Raw genomic sequence first — 22455 nt, forward strand, 5'->3', positions numbered from 1 at the left:
TGGGAGATAATGGAAAAGTCCAAATTGGCAATTGAAGCAACATGTGCAATGAAACTATGTGCTTTCAATCAAACTACACATTCCCTGTCTGGGAATATTAGTGTAGTCGCTCAAATCGTCGTTATACATTCTTCAATGTGCATTGTTCAAGATACACACCACAAACCACCTCCCAAACAAGTAATGAAAGTTAAATTCTGAGTGCTGGCCATGAAGACAGTTAAATTCTGAGTGCTGACCATGAAGACCAGAACGGCCGTAGAAAACGGCGTTTTCCGTCCCGTTCAGTTTCTTGTGCGTTTTTTTCCAGAAACCCTCGCTGCCGTCCCGTTTCTGGTAACATAGGTTTCCAATGGCCTCAAGAGCTTCACAGCCATGTTCTCTGTGCTTCACGCCTAATTTTGAGCATTCTGATAAGCTAAGAAAAGCTTCTAACAGGCAAGATGGCAGCGACAACTATTTGTATTGTCCAACTGTTCAAGATGTCGAGAGTGAGACTCTTGAACATTTTCAGAAACATTGGAGAAGAGGTGAGCCTGTGATTGTCAGAAATGTTTTAGATAATACTGGACTGAGTTGGGATCCAATGGTCATGTGGCAGGCTTTCAGGATTACTAGAACCAAGAATTCAAAAGATACAGGAGCCAAGAATTCAAAGCATACCAGAAATCCCCTTCCAAACGAGCTAGAAGTGGAAGTCCTTAATTGCATGGATTGAAAGTGGACTGAGATCAATATTCATCTCATCAATTTTTTGCATATTGTGTAAGGGGAATATACCACCGTGATGGTTGACCCCAGTTGTATGAGTTGAAGGATTAGCCTAGAAAATTCATTCGAAGAGCGTCTACCAAAGGATTGGCTTCTAGAAAATTCATTTGAAGAGCGTCTACCAAGACATTGTGCTGAATTTATCAGTGCCTTACCTTTCAAGGAGTACACCCATCCCAAATCTGGGATTCTAAATCTTGCCACAAAGCTTCCAAAGCACTCCTTGAAACCTGATTTGGGTCCCAAAACTTACATAGCCTATGGCATCAAGGAAGAGCATATTAGAGGGGATTCAGTCACTAAGCTGCACTTGGATGTGGCAGATGATGTCAATATCATAACGCATACAGCGGAAGTCATGTATTAAAGTTGTCATGGATTGTGTATCGCCTGAAAATTTAGAGCAATGTATTCAGTTGACTGAAGAGTTCCACTTGCTGCCCAAGAATCACAGGGCGAGAGAAGACAAGTTAGAGGTGAAGAAGATGATTCTCCATGAAATCAAGTCCGCCTCACAAGAGCTCGACAGTTTGACCTCAACGGAGGACAGAAAGAAGGGAAAGGGTCTAGCATTGTAGAAAATGTGAACACAATCAGGGAAAGGGTCCAGCATTGTAGAGAATGTGAACACAAACTACTTCTTGTTATGTTTCTCATTCTATGAGGGTGATTTTTTCATGTTTTTCCTAAATATTTTTCCACGAAGAGCATGATAAGTCTATTGCATCTTGTGATTTATTTTATTTTCAAATAATATTTGCTAAATAGAAGTGTGAGGAATGCACCTCAGTTTTTTCAAAATATTTTTTCTTTATTAAGTTTATTGTTAAATAGAAGTGTGAGGGAATGCTCTTCAGTTTTTAAATGTTTATTCTTAATACGTTGGAAAAATAAATGTTCGTTCTATTTTTAAATGATTTGTTTTGGAGTGAAAAGATATTGTAGAGGCTTAGTTTTTACTTGAACTTGTTTTTATTATCGGTAAGCTATATGAATGTGTTCTTGGAGTGAAAAGATATTGCAGAGACTTAGTTTTTATTTGAACTTGTTTTTTATTATCCGGTAAGCTATATGAATGTGTTCTAATATCAACTTAATTGTAGCGAGTTCATTCTCGTGTAAAGATTCTTAATTCCAACGTAAACTGTATAAATATTTTGTGACAGTCCTCTGCAAATAATGCAGAAATTTTACTGCATCAGTCATGGTTCACAACTTCTTATGTTTATTTTCTCTAAGTTGGAAATTTTTTTTGAATCCGTTAGAACTATTTCATTCATCATCAACTAACTATTATTGCAGGATCAATGCCAAAATATATTATTGTAATGCCAATGAGCTTCTTCTGATCGCAGAACTAACAATATAGTTTATCATCAACTAACTATCATTGCAGGAACAATGGCAGAAGCTATGAGTTTCTTCTGATGTCATTGTCCCGTGACAGGCCTCTGCAAACAATGTAGAATACTGCCATATGACTCCAGATTTTTCATTGCTTATTATGTTTATTTTCTATACTTTGGAAAGTTTTGTTAAATTTTTTAAGATAGGGTTAGTATCAGTTGGAACTATGTTAACAAACTCACTATTATGGTAGGCACTACCGCAGCAAACTAACTATTATTGCAGGCACTATGGCAGACTATTATTATTACTACCAAGGAATGTTGTCTATAGATTTTCTTTGGTAAAGGCCAGATTTTCTTTGGCGCGCCATTATTGAAGACACTATGGCAGAAAACTAACTATTATTGCAGGCACTATGGCAGAAAACTAACTATTATTGCAGGCACTATGGCAGAAAACTAACTACTATTGCGGTCACAATGGCAGACTATTATTATTACTACCAAGGAATGTTGTCTACAGATTTTCTTTGGTAAAGGCCAGATTTCTTTAATAAGTGTGTTTTTTCTAAACCGCCTTGTCACTAATACCGTTTCGATGTCTGTATCATCTTTACTAATGAATTGAAGATCCTATTATCGTTTAAATTTTCCTGATCAATAGGACCTACGTTGTTTGCCGAATTCCTTATCAGCAGCGCAGGCAGACAATGGGGCGCGCTATCATTGAATTTAAGATTTCAAGCAACTGGTGGTTAATATATCATGTTGTTGATATCAAAAACAATAGTTTTAAATGTGGACATAATCCATTTTTATTGCTCTGGGATTCTGTTTAAATCAAGCCTTGTGCCGGTAGTCATAGTTATCTTCTATATATACATGCATTGGAAACGTGAATCTATCCTTTGGCTATGAATCCGAATCAGCAGAGAGGTGCAACACAGATTTCTACCAAAGGTGGCCAGCTTCAAAAGAGTTTACATCATATTTACCAAGTTCGACCTTCCTCAGAATTTTTTTTTGCAAATTCGCCGATTCAGTTCGATACGGTGAATAATTCCCCTAATTCGAATTCAGTACAGTCTCCACCGGTGAGCTTGGTCTATTCGACCACTTTCTTGCAACCCCATGTACATTTCATTCTGTGCACATATTATATAAGATATACCTGAGTATATAAGGCAGTGACGAAAGGTTTCAATGGCATGTTATTTGCATCATTATCAACAATATGATGAAGAATCCACTAAAGAATGGCATGGCCGAAACTAAATAGCATAGAACTCATAGGGACAAACAGACAGTTGGTATCAACAAATATTTTCCATAAGCTTTTTTAAGTGGTTTTGGGTAAAAGAATAGATGTATTCAATATATTCAATATTTTTATAGATTGGACGACATTGAAGTAGAAAAATACAAATAAAAATGATAAGAAAATAAATAACGACATTTTATGACTTATTAAAATGTTTTTATACATTATGAATGTACATTTGTTTGACCAGTGACGTTGAACAAAAATGTTGTTTTTCCACCTCATATATCAATTTGCAATTTTTTGTGAATATAATTTCCACCTGAATGAAAAATGTTGTTTTTCCACCTCATATATCAATTTGCAATTTTTTGTGAATATAATTTCCACCTGAATGAAAGAACTACTTTACCCTGCAACACTTTTTTTTTTATATTGACAAAATATTTAAAAATAGTTTATTTTGATTAAGCTTTATTTTTAGCATAAGTTTTGGATAATTTAAATGAATTAAACAAAAATAAATATAATATTTGAATTTTATCTTTTTAGGTATATCAAAAAGTTGTTAGAAATAATTAATGGGGCAATGAAATACACAAAATATTAAACACAAATACATAAATGCATAAAACAAGAAAGACACATATATAAGTGTCACCCAATTAATTTGGCTACGTTCACAAAAAAATGAAAAGATACAACCTACAGTGATTCGCTGTAATTTTCTCTTCGCTCTCACACAGTCTCCTCTCTCTTTCTTGCTCAGAATAATAATATGCTACTACAATACAATTCCTTCATATAAACAGAGGGTTGCTTTCCACGAAAAAAAACCCTAAATTAAAAAAATAAATAAATAAAATAAAAATAAAAAAATCTGCCGTTAGATCATACGATTTATGAACGACCCAAATTGACTACAAAATTACGATATTTTACAAGGCAATTTTTCATCTATTTTTAGATTTGGGGGTAGCAACAGAAGGAGTTCATAAAAGTCGTCCTTGCCCCTGCCCCCTGGATCTTGTTTTCCTTGACAACAAATTAAACGATATGAACATGGATCCAACGTGTCTGAAACAAAAAACCTTTGAACAATCAAGAAGATAATCAAACTCTACAACCAACAATCTCCCACTTGGAGACTGATTATATAAAATCCATTATTGCTTCACTTGCTGCAAAATGACTCCACTTGGACCTGGTTATTTCTCATCTTCACCATCATACTTGAATACCAATTGAAACTGAATAGAATCTCAATTTCTCCCTGCTTACAACTTTTGTTAACATATTTGCAAGATTCTGGCTAGTGCTTCTCTCTGGTTACAACTTTTGTTAACATATCTGCAAGATTTTCGCTAGTGTATATCTTATACTGCTTCAACTATCCATCTTCCAAAACTTATCGTATGAAATGGTACTTACGTTATATATGTTTAGTCTTGGAATGAAATGCTAATGGTGTATATGTTTAGTCTTGGAATGAAATGATAATGGTGTGAAGCTTGCCGAATTTGGTTTTGTCAGGAGAATTGGTGACACGAGGCACTGCAATTGAAGGGAAAACCTCACTAGATGGCTCCAGAGGCAGTGAACCAAGTGGAGCAGGGACCGACTTCTTATATTTGGTCTTTCGCCTGCACTATGCTTGAGATGACCACTAGGAGACCTCCATGGAGCTGTGTTTCCAATGCCCTCGCCGCGATGTATCAAATTAGATGCACAGAGGAGCTACCTAAGTTTCTTGCATCGCTTTCACCTCAGATCCGGGATTTCCTAGAGAAATGCTTTTGAAGAGATCCTTAGAAGAGGTGGACGTCTACATAGTTATTGAACCATCCTTTCTTAAATGAGGACTGCTCCCCCATGGAAGCAGATGAGGCCATTAGGGGTTCGGGATTCCAACTAATCATTTGGATTTGAAGAAACAAGTATGGGATTCCTACTCTTTTCATACCACTCTCACTCTATCACCTAGCATCCCAAGCTCAACTGAGAAATTCAATGTGGAGGTGAGTAGATCAGTTGTGCAATACCCAAGGACTTCTCCTAGGAAAAGAGTGATGGCAATGGTCGTAGCTTTTAAATTTTGAAGAAGTTGCTAACAGACCTAATTGGATCACAAGCCGTCATGGTCAATGGACTGTTGTGAAATCTTCCGAACATGACTCTCCAACTTCAACGAAACCTCAGTCAAATTCGGACGTTTCTAAAGGCTCCTCCATCAAAGAGCTTCCATTCCAAAAGGAAACGTAACATATAGTACTAGCTTAGAAACTATCAATTGCGAAGAACTACGGACCAGATGTGAACTAGATGAATGTCTGGAGTCTTCCATCTCTACAGTCCAACCTTAACATCAATCATCTTCCAACATTTCTGCCGAGACTCTGCACCTTTACTGGTTTTCAATGAAACGACATCCAATTTGATTAATGAAGCTTGTGTTGGATTAGGTGCACAGTAAACATAAATACACACAGCAGAAAAATAAATCAACAAGCACATGACACAGAGCTTTTAACGTGGTTCACCCAACCAATCTGGGCTACGTCCACCAAACATAGGCATCAGGAATATATTAATCAAATTAGGAGATTACATCATGAAATCCTCACACTCTCTCTTGGCAAATCATCCGAATGATTGCCTGTTATATAGCATAGACAATCTAACAGCCTCATAACTCCCTCACATCAAATATAGGAGGCATTAACTCCCTCCCAACAACCTGGAGCTAATCTAGGAACTAAATCCCTATTGTTGTCATCCTTCAGAGATTTTTGCCTATTTGACTAAAACAGAAAATCTCAACAATCTCCACCTTGACAACAATTCGCCTAATGCCCTGTTATTATTATTTTATATTTTCTGCAAGCCAAGAGAAGCCAAACACCAGCGTAGCTTCTCCAACAAAACTGGTTTCGTGAACATGTCTGCACAGTTCTCCTTTGTATGCACCTTTTCAAGAGAAACTCCCCTTTCAGTGATAACCTGTCTTACAAAATGATATTTGATTGGAATATGCTTTGACTTACTATGATAGGCCGGATTCTTAGCCAAATGTATTGCACTTTGACTGTCACAAAGTAACCTGATGTTATCCTATAACGTACTAAACTCACCAAGCAAACCTTTCAACCAAACTGCCTCTTTGCAAGCATGAGAAGCAGCAATGTATTCTGCTTCAGTAGTGGACAAAGCAACAATATTCTGTAGCTTTGACATCCAGCTAATAGCTCCACCTGCAAGAGTAAAGACGTACCCTCAAGTTGATCTTCTCTTATCCAAGTCACCTGCAAAATCGGAATCAACATATCCGCAAACATATTCACTACTCTTATTGTAAGAAATACAATAACTACTTGTGCCTCTCAAGTACCGAAGCACCCATTTCACCGCTGACCAGTGCTCTTTACCCGGATTTTCCATGTACCTGCTGACAACCCCAACTGCATGAGAAATATCTGGTCGCGTACACACCATCGCATACATCAAACATCCTACTACATTGGCATAAGGAATTCGAGACATATAATCCTTTTCTTCATCGGTATTAGGACATAAACTCGAAGAAAGCTTAAAATGGGAAGCTAAAGGGATCGACACAGGCTTCACATTGTTCATACCAAACCTCAAAAGTATTTTCTCAACATACTTCTGTTGTGATAGCCAGAGCTTACCATTACTCCTGTCTCTGAAAATCTCCATGCCCAAAATCTGTCTTGCGGCTCCTAGATCTTTCATATCAAACGTCCTTGCCATCTGAGTCTTCAACCTGTTGATTTCTTCAATGCTTTTGCTTGCTAAAAGCATATCATCAACATATAACACTAAGATAATGAACATGCCATTATTTAACTGCTTAAAGTAAACACAATGATCATATTCACTTCTTACATATTTCTGACTCAACATGAAAGAATCAAACTTCTTATACCACTGCCGAGGCGACTGCTTCAGGCCATATAATGACTTCTTGAGCCTGCAGACAAATTTCGCATTGCGATGCTGAACAAACCCTTCCGGTTGTTCCATATATATTTCCTCATCTAAATCACCATGTAGAAATGCAGTCTTAACATCTAACTGCTGCAACTCCAAATCAAACAAAGCCACTAATGCTAACACAATTCTAATTGAAACAATTTTAACCACTGGTGAAAATATCTCATGAAAGTCTATGCCAGCTTTCTGAGAAAACCCTTTTGCAACCAGCCGAGCTTTGTACCTGTCTTCCGTATCATTCACACCTCGTTTCAGCTTGAAGACCCACTTGCATCCCACAGTTTTCCTGCCTTTGGGAAGTTCAACCAGATCCCACGTACCATTCTTACCTAAGGCCATCATTTCTTCCTTCATGGCTGCTTTCCATTTGTCACTATTTGAACCTTCTACAGCTTCCTGATAACATAAAGGTTCATCATCATTAGCGATCAAAGCAATTGAATCATCATACCTTCTCGGACGGCGTTTGATTCTTGTAGATCTCCTTAAGAATGTTTCTGGTGCTTCCACAACTGGCTGTCTATCAACTGTAGGAATTTCTTCATGATCGCGATCTGAGACCTGTTCATGTCCTCCATCTGTACCCTGTTCATAATCTGATTCTGAAACCTGTTCATGACTAGAATTTGAACTATGGTCGTTATGACTATCATTAGAAATGCTGTCAAACTGAATATGCTGGAAATCAGATACATCATCCTGTTTCAATCTTCTATCTACATCTAACTGTACAAGAGAGGATTCATTAAACCTTACATCTCTGTTGATGATGATTTTGCGGGTAGTAGGATCCCACAATCTAAATCCCTTTGTTCCATCACCATACCCAACAAATATATACCTTTTAGACTTTGGATCTAATTTAGTTCGCTGATGTTTAGGCACTAGAGCATATGCATCACAACCAAACACTCTGAGTTTAGAATAGTCACAAGGGTGTCCTGTCCATACCTCTTGCGGAACCTTGCAGTCTATTGCCGTTGATGGAGATTGGTTTATCACATAACAAGCAGTTGCCACTGCTTCCGTCCACAACTCCTTCGGCAACCCGACGTTACTCAGCATACACCTTGCTCTCTCTAGAAGAGTCCTGTTCATGCGTTCAGCAACTCCATTCTGCTGAGGAGTATAAACCATGGTCTTATGTCTCTCGATCCCTGCATCCTTGCAATAGCTGTCAAACTCCTTGGAGGAAAACTCACCACCATTGTCAGTTCTTAAACATTTTATAGTTCTACCAGTGCTGTTTTCTACCAATGCTCTAAACTGCTTGAAAACTGTAAAAACATCAGACTTCTTTTTCAACATGTAGACCCAAACTTTCCGAGAAAAGTCATCAATGAATGATACAAAATAAGATGAGCCACCATATGACGCTGTAGGGGCTGGACCCCAAACATCTGAATGGATATAATCAAGTATGCCTTTACTAGTATGTTTGCCTGTTTTAAACTTTTTTTTACTTTGTTTACCAAACAGACAATGTTTACAGAAATCCAATTTTCCAGATCTTAGATTAGGAAGTAACTTTCGGTCAGCCAAGATTTTCAATCCTCTTTCACTCATATGCCTCAATCTTTGATGCCATAAGTGAATGGAATTACTGTCATGTTCAGACACAGACACATGATCTGACCCAGTTCTACCTTCTCACTGAAATAGATTTCCTACTTTCTTAGCTTTCATCACTAGTAAGATACCTTTATAGATTTTCATTACTCCACCTTGAATTACAGTTTTATATCCATTTGAATCAAGTGCTCCTAATGAAATCAAATTTTTTCTTAAATCTGGTACATGCCTCACATCAGTTAATATTCTAGTTGTCCCATCAAACATTTGTAGTTGTATGCTCCCAATCCCAACAATATTACATGTTACATCATTACCCATGTACACAACACCATCATTAATTGATTTATATTCCTTAAACCATTCTTTATGGATACACATGTGGTTTGATGCCCCGGAATCTAACAACCAATGTTGACCATGATTTGACACATTAACTGATAATACTTCATCACTCATACCTGAACCAGATACTGAACCTGTATCTGTGGTGTTGGCTTCCTTCTTTTCTGTCGAAGAGCCTTCTTTAACAGTCTGCTTTCGCTTCCAACAATCCTTTTTCAGATGTCCAGCCTTGCCACAATGCCAGCACTTCACCTTTGGCTTCTTTCCTTTGGACTTCGAGCGAGAGTCGCTATGCTTTCCCCCGGAGTGTCTCTCTCGTGAGCGACCTCTGGCCATCATTACCTCTGATGTAGAGGTGTCTGCATTCGACCTTTTCCTCGTTTCCTCAGCCAACAAGGCTCCAACAACATCGTCAAACTCAAGGATATCTGAGTTAAATTTCTCAATCTCAAAACGGGCACTTTGTGTTTTGGCCATCTTGTCAAAGAATCTCCAATTTCAATTTGAAATACCAGCAATTTAAAAAACAAAAAATTGCCTATGCCTTTAAAGCAAAAAATATCTTCCCTTCACAAAAAATTTCTGCCTATGCCTTTGTTTTAACAAAAAAACTGCCTTATTACAGTAGACCTCCGCCAAAAAACAAAAAAATATTTGTTTTGTTAACTTTTGTTTCAATTATCCTGGAAATGTCGTGGGAGTAATGTATTGAAAACTCTGGTTCCCAAAATATATAACCCAATATATTTTTTAACACCCCACCATTCATATTACTCCACCATTTAACATATGTTAACTCACTTTAAATTCCACCATTGACACATGCGTTTCAACCTTTTGTCATTTTAAACATATATATGTAAAAAATCCACCACATGAGTTCACCTTCATATATCACAATTGTTCATATAAAACAATTTCGTACTCCACCATCATATAAAAACAATTGTTCATATATAAAGCTTTTCGTACCAAGCTTTTAATCTGAGGTAACCAAAACAAAAAATGACACGCTTCAACGCTGGCACTGATTTGATTTTATATTTAAGCTTTATGCGTTTTGTTTTCGGTGAACTTGATCTACGGTTGCTTTAAAAATATGCATCAGCAATTTTAATACGCACCAGTTCTTCAGCAAATTAATATGCACCAGTTCTTCATACGCACCAGCATTCAATTCTCCAATCAAAGCGCACAGCAAACGCACTAGAATGGCGATGTTCGGTTACCAAAAATACGCTTCAGTGGAGATGCTACTTGGTCTGTTAGGTATGCCTTCAAAATTGAATCGAATTCCCAACAAAACTCAGAAGATCAATCGTCCAGCGATTTGATCAATCCGCCATCGACATAAGAGAACAATCACACGGATGTTTCATTAAATATAAAACTCAGAAAATCAATCGACCAACGATTCGATTTTCTCCATGTCCCATTAGACACCAACCATTGAAATTTAAAGCGTAATCAATAGTTTAACAAATCCGCCCACTACAGAATCCATGTTAAAAACAAATTCCAGGTCTGAATACCTACACGCAAAATTTCGCTCTCCGGTAGGCAGTTCTGAATACCTCCACGCTATGCAGCTCCAGCCAATACAGCTCCACACACCACGAACAGCAATCAAAACTCCGGCTGCCTCTAGCATGCAACGCAATCACACCTCCACGCAGGTTTTACTCAGCGCACCAGCAGCTCCACGCAGCACCAGGCACCAGCACTCCAACATCGCTCTGATACCAATTGTTGGATCAGGTGCACAGTAAACATAAATACACACAGCAGAAAAATAAATCAACAAGCACATGACACAGAGCTTTTAACGTGGTTCACCCAACCAATCTGGGCTACGTCCACCAAACATAGGAATCAGGAATATATTAATCAAATTAGGAGATTACATCATGAAATCCTCACACTCTCTTGTCAAATCATCCGAATGATTGTCTGTTATATAGCATAGACAATCTAACAGCCTCATAACTCCCTCACATCAAATATAGGAGGCATTAACTCCCTCCCAACAACCTGGAGCTAATCTAGGAAGTAAATCCCTATTGTTGTCATCCTTCAGAGATTTTTGCCTATTTGACTAAAACAGAAAATCTCAACAGCTTGGGACATGCATGGAAATCCATATGAAACCATTACTTCTGCTAATCCTGAAATTCATAACTTATCAATGATAGGAAAAACATTTTGTACGTTTGATGATAAGTGGGCCTCTGGCATGCAATTGTACATTATACGCATAGCAAATACTTGTTCTTGTATTTTTAATTCAAAATTAATTTCAATTGAGTTTATTTGGCTACATGTATGCATAAATGATGTTTGATAGGGATTTAAACGTATTCTGATTTGTGTCGACCCTCTTGTGAAAATTCCTTCGCTTTGGCCCAATCTTCATATCTCAACTAGGATTATCACTTGTCCTTGTGAGAAAATTCCTTTTAATTTTTTGCGAATCATCATCTCTCAGCGAATATTATCACCTGCCTTCCTATCTTGACATGTCACTAGAAACTGCTCCAATCTACTACGGAAAGTACCTATTAATTCTTTTTCTCACTCATTAACCGATTGTTTCACAAACTAATGCTTAAGGCCTTTTGTCGAGATTTTAATTTCTTTTAGTGCATGTCTTTTTTCACATCCAAACCTCACAATTCAGTTAAAGTCACTATTCACTTCCATAGTTACCAAATTCGGTTGTACTCGTCGAAAAAATTCGAGAATTCGGTGGTTCGATTCGGTAACCGGTTCGTCGAATAGTTCGCTGATTTCGGTACAGAGAGAACAGTGCCGATTGCAATGAATTTTTGGAGGGTAAATTAGATGGCAAGTTTTTAATGAAATGCGGAGTGATATTATCGGTTATGATTTATATGGCAAAGGTTTTGATGAAATTCGTTGGTATAAATAGGTTAAGGATTATGATATATATATTAATTTACCGCTTATGATGTATAAATAGGTTAGGAATGATGAGATATAGCGAGAAGCTACCAGAAAATGGGCGTTTGTAAAACATAATATTGATATATCTTAGATTTTTAATTTACAAATTATATTGTAAATATTTGTGAAAGATATATTTATTTAAGTTAAATAAAAGGAATTTGATTTTTTTTTGTTAATTATTAATTAACAATTTAAATTTTGAAAAAATATTTGACTTTATTTAAATATAAAATTTATGATAATATGAAATGGGTATGTTTTGTAATATGAAATTTGTATAGAAATTTAATTTTTATTGAATATCATATTATATAATTTATAATAGTTTTAATAATTAGATCAATTTGTTTCTTGGTTAAAACATATATTTAAGTAGTTGTAATATGTATATTTCCGAATTTTTTCGGTATTGAATTTTAGGTAATCGAATTTTTTCCGTACCGAATCGAATTCAAACTCGAATTCGAATTCGAATTTGGTAACTATGTTCACTTCGTCTTGGCTTCGAAACTTGCCTAAAACAAACGGCAATTCTGATTTTAGAAACTCCATTTCTCGCTACTTTATTTTTGTTTTGTTTTTGTAGCTTCTGCCATTGTATATATGGGAGATAAAGGCCTCTCTTTGAAAATACAGTTTCAAGAGCTTTTCTAATTGCTTCAATATCATATTTTAGCTATTTAAATAATAATATACTTTAAGATCACCCATAAAACACCGTACAATCATTATTTGGTAAATTGAACGGGTCAAACTTTAATTCTTTTCTTTATCCCAATGTCTTGTAAATTGTCCGATGCCGGTTTAATTAAAAAATTATTTGTAAGTTGTCAATGTCTGTTTAATAAAAACAAATAATTTTTAAGTTTTTTTGAAATGTATATTTTTAGAGTCAATAACATTATGTTGTTGAAAACTTGTGATAAACTGTGTCAATGGTCTGATATCAGTTTAATAATAAAAAAAATGTTTCCTTAAATTTTAAGAGAAAAGTTGGGTGGGAGCTTTGTTGTTTATATTTATAATTTTAAGTATATCTTTAGTATAAATTTCAAATAAATTGAATAAATATAAATATTTTATTTTATTTTATTTTTTTAAATATATTAAAAAAATTATGTTAACTGAATTTAATTGGAGTGATTCGGAGAAGTTCGTTATCTTCACACCCAAGTTCAATTTCTATATATGAGATGTCCAGTTCACAACTAATATTTCTTATAACGGTTTTGAGCATTTTTTCTTGTTGTCTAAGTAATTTTTCAAGAGCCAAACATATGTATTCATCATATAAAATACTATCACATCCATATAAAAGTAGATGGTTGCTAAATGGCAAAACCATAATAAACATCAAAGCATTTACCTTATAATACATCTCACGTTGATTTAAGAAAAAATTATAAAAAAATTAAATTATTATTATTATTATTTTCATTATATAAGTTAATCATATATACATTTGAAAATATAAGTAGCAAAATTCTTATTCTTAAAGATATACTTCACTTTACCATGGGAATTTTTAATTTGTAAATATACTTGATTACAATACCATGGACTAATGCCATGGTTTATCAACATCAAATCCCCATTAAAAATTATACAAGCCATCTTAGAATTGATTGTGTCTAAGTAGCTGTTTACAATTTATTATTTATGCTTGGGATATTCTTGCTACCTCAGTATTAAATGTTTTGCATTTTTTGTAAAGGAAATTTCTCTACTTACATGAATTCTCACTCCTTGATTTTATTATGTTATGCTAGGTTGTTATCCTATCTAATGTGAAATTGATTGTTGTAATAGATCTTTATTAGTGTTATAAGTACAAAGTATGCATATCCTAGCTACATATCCATACCTACAAAAAGGCAGTGTTTTATAGTCTATTATGATAGATGAATCGTAATGTAACTTAATTATTAAGTATTGAGGTTCAATTACAAATTTATTTATATAACATTTTGATAAGTCCTTAATTTTTTTTTTTAAACAAGATTCTATTTATTCTTCCAAAAAGTCCACAACTTAAGAGACTAAAAGCACCAATAAACACATAAAACACCTGTAACCATGATTAGTACCATAAAAATAAGTGATGTATGATTTTTTTTATTTTTAATTTTTTCCAAAGCTTTAAAGATTTATAATAACAAAAGTACTCCACCAGATCACAATAACGGTCCGAATCAACAAATAGAACATTCATAGTAATTAGACATTGTCTCCTCCTCGTCTTCTAGAAAATCTATTCCACAAGAATCTCACATGGAACCAACCTCCCACTACCCCCGAGCCCCACTTGTCATGCCCCCAGGCTGGCGATAGTCTTTCAACCACTCTTGGCAAGGTGCGGCACCACCGAACACTTTCTTTTCACCAATACTTATGTTCATGGACTACGCCTAACCACTTGTCCTACTTAGTTTGTGTTTCTCAACCAAGTAATTGTTATGTTTCCTTTATACCAATGAACACCCATACACATTCATTATCATCATCAATTATACAAGAGAACACAATTGCACAGTATAAAGGGAGGGGCAACTCCCTAAACAATGAGTCTGCCCGAATACAATATATTATACAATCTTTCAATGTTACAAAGCTTTACAAGTATACTTGGGAAACACCAAGTTTCATACTTAGCCAAAATTACAACTTGTCACACCTCCGTGTGATAACCAAGATCCCTTGCCCAAGCTGGGTGGGCGCGCCCTCACACGAGCTGCCAACCGCACTTCACAACCGAACCTTGTGCACGATGGGCGGGTGACTCCACCAAGTCACCAAGACACCCTCGTCTCCTTTGCATGGCAGTCTCACCAATCTCAACCGCATTATGTTTGTGCGCCGGGCGACTTCACCAAGTCTCCACCCGCGCTCCTTGTCCGAACGACAGGCTCTCCTACCCACGCCCTCACTTTTCCTTCCAAGCTCGTGCTACCGTGTGGAGCTACCCAAGGTTGGGTGCATTAGAATTGCGCCTTCCCTTCTTGCTACGGCTCGCACTTCCCTTTGCACTTCGCACTTGTCGAAATACTTGCTCGAATTGTTGCTCCAAAAGCCACCATCGCATGGTTTATTTGTATGGATGGAAGGGCGAGTCAAGCTACCCAAGCCAACTCGTCCTCCATGTGTTTGAACACCCCCTACTCATCGCAAATGCGCCATTATGTATGTCGGCCTTCATTGTGGTTGTAGGTCGGCCCGTGGGTTAAGCCCATGCTCCCCATGCCATATAAACAAGCCTCACTCTCCTTCCTTATGCGCATTTACATATGTCCATTGCACATCAAGTCAAGAGCTCGCACTTTTCTTCGGTCACCTTCACTCGTTCACCAACAAGCCAAGTTGCACATTGGGTGGGCGTGCCAAGAACCGTAGGTCCTTACATCCTCCTCCACCTGAAATCATTGTCGTCCTCAACAACATCCCATCCTGGTATCCATCCACCAAGATCAACAACTGTCTCATCCTTGGTCCATGATATCAACTCCTCCACATACTGCAAAACATCCCTACAACATATGTAGAACCACCATCTCCATCATGTGTCGTCCCATCCTGTGAACTGTCCTCCTTACATGCCTAATGCCAACATCTCTCCGGTACACTGCTAGCCCCCATGACTTGAACTAGTCGGGTGATCAGTCCAACTATCACGCTCAAATCATAAGAATGTCCATCCTTATGCCTTCACCAGTCTGTCTCGGATTCTGCCACATCCTGGACTCACCAAGAATCTCACCCATGCTCAGGTCCATGGAAACTCCATCTCATCTGCAACATGTCATGATGCTTGATGCCAAACCATCCCTGCACCATCTGTCATACCTGCTCAACCTGTTTCAAGGACTCACTGCCATGAGCAGCTAACAATGAGCCCCATCTTCTATGTCATCTAAGAAGATGTGGAGGGAGTAGAGCCTGAAGGCTCACCCTCACTAATAATCTCAATCCATCTGTCAGGATTCTCTATCTCCATCCTTTGTAGATAAGTGACCTGATCCTCCTCTCGGACATTCGGCCTCACATATGCCTCCTCATCATCATCATCATCCTCAACCACTTCTAGCCTTCTTGACAAATCCAAGATACTATCAAATAGTGTCCTGATGACCAATGACTGCTCGGTAAGCTTTGTCTCAACCATAGACAATCACTTACTCATATCTTCCATTCGCTTCTCATCCTCCATTTTCATCACTGCCAACTTACAATCAAGCTTTGTCACACCAATTGTTGGAACACCAATGGGTACATCTTCCCTTCCATCGTAAACGTATAGCGTCTTCAAATGTGGAACAATCATAACGTCAAATTGTTTCAAGAATTCCATCCCCAGCATAACTTCATAGTCATCAATTCACACTATAGTGAAGTCGACTGTCAACTCTCCCGGTCCACTCACCTAATGTTGTGTCCACTCTTTCAGCTAGACCAAGAACACTCAGGAGGAGAATTCATTGTCTTCATTTGTGCCTTCACCGGTACAAACTTCAACCCAATCCTTCTCGCAGTATCTTCACTCATGAAGTTATGAGTAGCCCCACTATCCACCATAGTGATTATATCAGCACTCCCAATCTTCATCCGAACATACTCCAAACAGTTCCTCTCAGGATCTCTCCGAGAGACCACCTCTGTAGCAGCAACAGCTCCAAGTATCTACATCATCCCCATAGAAGCTTCTTCATTCTTCGTATTAGATTGTGAAATAATAGCCACTTTCAGTCTAGAAGGACAATTCTTCACCATATGTGGTTTAGCACATGTCCAACACTTCAAGGCTTTTTTTGTCTTCGACTTATCATCCAATTTCAAAGCATCATCCTTCTTCTTCTCTTTCAGCTTATCGGACTTCTTCTTCCTATCATCAGAAGTCTCATCATAATGCTCCACCAACCTATCCATAGCAGCAAAAGCTTCCTCAAGTGTCTTAATCTTCTACCTCTTCACTTCATTGCGTGCCCAAGGCTTCAATCCAATAATGAAGTTGAACACCTTGTCCCTCTCTGCCATGTCAGGAAGTTCCAGAACCACACTTGCAAACTCCCACTGATATGTCTGTAGGTTCCCTGTCTGCTTTATGAACTTAATCTTCATCCTTGCTTCCCATGTTTCATCTTGAGGACTAAAATGGGTCTACAAAGCCTTCTTCATCTCATCCCACGAAGTTATGTCACCAGCACTGCCATTGGAAATCTGATCCATCCTCCTTCGCCACCACATCTTAGCATCCTTCGTCAAGAACTAAGCAGCTACCTTCACCTTTGTCTCATCATCGGATAGACCCAAGTGTTCCAAGTATTGCTCCATATCCCAGAGAAAGTTGCCAAGAGTTTTTGCACTCCTTGTACCATCGTAAGATTCTGGTTCCTTCACTTTCACATGAGGCACTCCTCCACCTGAGTTATGCCTCACGGCCCTCTTCAACACCGCGATCTCATCTCTGGCTTCATCAAGAGATTTCTGCAAGTTCACGATCTCTGTTAGACCCTGATCTCTTGCCTCTTCAATCTCCTTGACCTTCACTTCAAGTTGTGTACACATAAGATCAGTGTACTCGTGTTGAGTCTGAATTTCATCGAGCTCTTCCCTCATCTTCGAATTGGTCTCTTGATCCTTCTTGACCAAGTCCATCTTCTTAGTCTAGTAAGCCTCTAAGTCCTCCATCCTTTCCAACACCTTTTCAATGAATGTCATAGTAGCATCCTTCGCACCATGGCTAGATCCAACCTGAGATTCACCTGCCATTTCTAATAGCTTCCTTCTTTGCGATCTAGTTTCAACCATCCAACAACTTCACCAAGTTGCCTGCAACCATGAACCAGCTCTTGTTCCACTTGTATGTGAAACAGCTTCCTTCACCTGCAAGTACCTGCTTCACTGTCACCAACTTCCAAGTTTCCAAGTGTGCATACACTTTCAGCTTCCTGCAAGACTCCTCCAAGTCTTCAGAATAGCTCTGATACCAACTGTCAAGCCCCCAGGCCGACGGTAGTTTTGCAACCACTCTTGGCGAGGTGCGGCACCACCGAACACTTTCTTTTCACCAATACTTATGTTCATGGACTACGCCTAACCACTTGTCCTACTTAGTTTGTGTTTCTCAACCAAGTAATTAATATGTTTCCTTTATACCAATGAACACCCATACACATTCATTATCATTATCAATTATACAAGAGAACACAATTGCACAGTATAAAGGGAGGGGCAACTCCCTAAACAATGAGTCTGCCCGAATACAATATATTATACAATCTTTCAATGTTACAAAGCTTTACAAGTATAATTGAGAAACACCAAGTTTCATACTTAGCCAAAATTACAACTTGTCACACCTCCGTGTGATAACTAAGATCCCTTGCCCAAGCTGGGCGAGCGCACCCTCACACGAGCTGCCAACCGCACTTCACAACCGAACCTTGTGCACGATGGGTGGGCGACTCCACCAAGTCACCAAGACACCCTCGTCTCCTTTGCATGGCGGTCTCACCAATCTCCACCGCGTTATGTTTGTGCGCCAGGCGACTTCACCAAGTCTCCACCTGTGCTCCTTGTCGGAACGATGGGCGTCCCTACCCACACCCTCGCCTTTCTTTCCAAGCTCGTGCTACCGTGTGGAGCTGCCCAAGGTTGGGCACATTAGAACTGCGCCTTCCCTTCTTGCTACTATACAATCATTATTTGGTAAATTGAACCGGTAAAACTTTAAGTGATTTCCTAAGTGAAATGTCCTGTAAGTTGTCCGCTGCCATTAACTTTAGTTATTGATCATGGCTGGTATACCTTAAACTACTATAAAATCATTATTTGGTAAATTGAACCGGTAAAACTTTAAGTGATTTCCTGAGTGAAATGTCCTATAAGTTGTCCGTTGCCTTTAATTTTAGTTTAATAAAAAAAATATTTTGTTTAAATTTTATAAAAGAAATTGAAGATGGGAGTTAGTACTTGGCGAAATAAATTATTTTAAACCATGTTTAAATTAATTGAATATTTTATAATTTTGGTCAACATTTTACAGTTGAGTGGATCATTCTTTCATTTAATATTATAACTAAATTAAACCTAAAACTCTATTTAACCAACTTGAGAAAACTTCATTAATTTTAATATTATTTAAAATAAAATAAAAAACAAAGGTACAACTTAGTGTTTGAATTGCGATCTGCATGGATACAACTGCTTTTCAGAAAATTCCCGAGCGATATTTCATAACCACTTTATAAGAAGTTCGATGCGTGCTTTCGGGGGGTGACAACATGAGGAATCCTTTTGGAAAGGTAATTACCATATGTTGTGCGGGATGAGATGAAAAGTTTGATGTCTGATTTTGTGATTGGTAATTTGATTGGAATTTTTTAAAAGGGTGATGTGGATAACGTATAATAAGTGTGTTTGAGTTTTTATAAATACGGAGAATAAACTTAATAATTTAAAATTTTTAAATTTTTATTTTATATATTTATTATTATTATTTTAAATATTTATGGAGATTTGAATTTAAAATTTTTCAATTTATATAACATGACAATCACCAATATAATGTTTTTACGAGTTAAATATTTTTAATTATAATTAAAATGTATATATATATATATATATATATATTGGTTTGAGTAGTTGTGATCCAATGCAATTTAGGTTGATTAGTTAGGGCCACACCAACCTTTGGCTTGGTTAGATATTTTCCTACAGAGTTTCGGACCAATGACCTTTTCACTATAGAGTGCCTTAACATAATACCTTGTTATCATCTTCTCTATGCACCATGACTTAGATTTAGATTTAGATTTTTTTTTTTATTATTAAAAAAATTATGAAGAAGAAAATTATATATATATATATAAGTATGTTATTAGTCCATGTCCAAGGGCTCAATCCATTTGTAGTTTGACTATTATTAGTTTAATTTTCACTTATGCAAAACCTAATATTAAACTTTAGAAATAAATAATATATTTTTATTATAATTTTAAAAAATAATTTGTAGACACTTGATTGGACCAAAATTTTGATGTCTTATTTTAGCCTTAACACCATCTATGCTAGTTTCACCGATAAACTCTCCTAACTCTAAAGTATCAACAATATTTAGGGCCAACGTATGTCATCTCGCTTTACATTTTGACATGTTGATACTTCTAGTTAATATGTATCGTTAAATAATATTGGTTATCATAACTACATGGGAATAACTACATGTTAGAATGTCGTTGTTCTTATCCATTAAGCTAAGAGCATTACTTTTATGTGCTTGCTAAATTGAGCAAAGAGGATTTGAGGTAGGAATTGGAGGTCTAGGGTCTTATTTGTGCATTGTATTTAGGTAGGAGATGAGAAGTGCTTATGATAATTCCTATTAGGTTCAAATCCAATAGTATATCCAAGAAGTTCTTGCTACTTAATAACATTTGATTCACACATGACTTGAGTTCTACAACAGAGTGTAGTGAGGTGCCAATAGGACTCAAGGTATGCCAAAATATTAAGAAAAAAATTTACACATAAATATCGATATTCAAGCTTAAAATTTAGCCTAACTATGTAGTTTAATTTAAAAGTTAAATCGATAGATGTTGATAATTATCTGTAAAATTTGCACATGCATCCTTTCTAGCTTTATGTGTATGCACCAGGACTAAGGAATTTGTTAATCTATATAAAACAATGGCATAACAATCCACCTTTCCTTATAACAAAAAATGGTAAGCAAATCACAATATCGATTTTCATTTCATGATTGATTTCAATAGATTTGGACATAACACTAAAATTCGGTTGCAAGAGTAAATGACTTCCTTGTGGAGAACTTTGATCCATCACTTAATGAAGCACTAGATGATACATGGCATATAAATTATTTTTTAGAGCACATGTGCTACATACATAGAGCTATAAGGTACAAGTGAAGAACTGTGACATCAATAATCTATTTAATTCCATTATTATATATACTGTAATCAAACACAAAAGAGAAGATGAGTATAATTCTTTGTAGTTCAGAGTCCTTGCGTTGCACTATTAGATATAACTGCAGTTTTAATTATTATTTTTTCCAAAGCACAAAAGGTGGAAAATTCAAAAGCTATAATATGATGTTTTGTAGGGAAGGTGTGGATGTTTTTGGATTCTTTTCTTGGTTTCTTATGGATAACTTTGAATGGGGATTTGGCTATACACCTCTATTTGGTTATATTTGTATTAATTATAAAGATGGTTTGAAGAGATATCCTAAAGCATTTGCTCATTGGGATAATAGTTTCTTGTTGGAATGATGAAAAACATGTGTTATGATCCATTGAGCTTAGTCACTCAACCAAGGAAACTCCAAAAAAATATTCAGACTAAATGTATACGATTGTAAAACAAGTTTTACATGTATTGTTACATGTCATTTTGTCGCATTAGGCAAACGACCATCAATTGGATCTTTCGATATCCATCAAAGTGTTCCAAAGCACCCCCCCTACAAGGCTAGAACCTAAACAATTCCCAAGATAATGAAATTCCTAGACTACAAGGCCCAAAAACCTATTTTTGATTGCCTGCCAGTTCCCTAGTCAGTTTTTGCGCATACGCAGAAGAGACAATTAGAGTTAGTGCTAAAGTGCGCTTTATCTTTCACTATGGCCTATGCACTTGACTCAACGCAAGTAAAAAATAAAAAGAAAATTCTAGAAGAGTTTTTAGTCAAATCTTTCCCAACTAACAACTTCGATTTGATGCTTACTCAACACTAATACCTCACAGCATGGAGCTACTTCCCTCTCCTTGTGGATCCCCTATCCCACCACTTGTGGATGTCATCCCTTAGGAAGAGGATCCCAAACTCCCTTATCTTGGCCTATAAATCAAACACAATCCAAAGGGTTGAGGAGGACCACCGAAGCTAGTCTTATGCTGTAGAAATAGGGCTAGAAGGATTTTCATCCAAGGAGAAGGTTGAAGATCGTGGGAAGAGGCTTGTAACATAAAGGTAATGAGGTTGTAAGTGTGTTCTCCTTTTTATTCAATAGAAAACAATTTTTCGTTCCTAGTCATGGATATTCTGACATTGTTTGTGAGATTCCTTGATCACTCACATAGTTTATGATTGGTTATTGATTCAATTTATAATATATGCTAAGTTAAAAACTCCATTTATCTTTGTTTCTATAT

This window comes from Pinus tabuliformis, chromosome 4_2, assembly GCF_031772625.1.
Source record: "Pinus tabuliformis cultivar Carrire ecotype Pingquan chromosome 4_2, CPIR1, whole genome shotgun sequence".
In the NCBI taxonomy this organism is placed as follows: Eukaryota; Viridiplantae; Streptophyta; class Pinopsida; order Pinales; family Pinaceae; genus Pinus; species Pinus tabuliformis.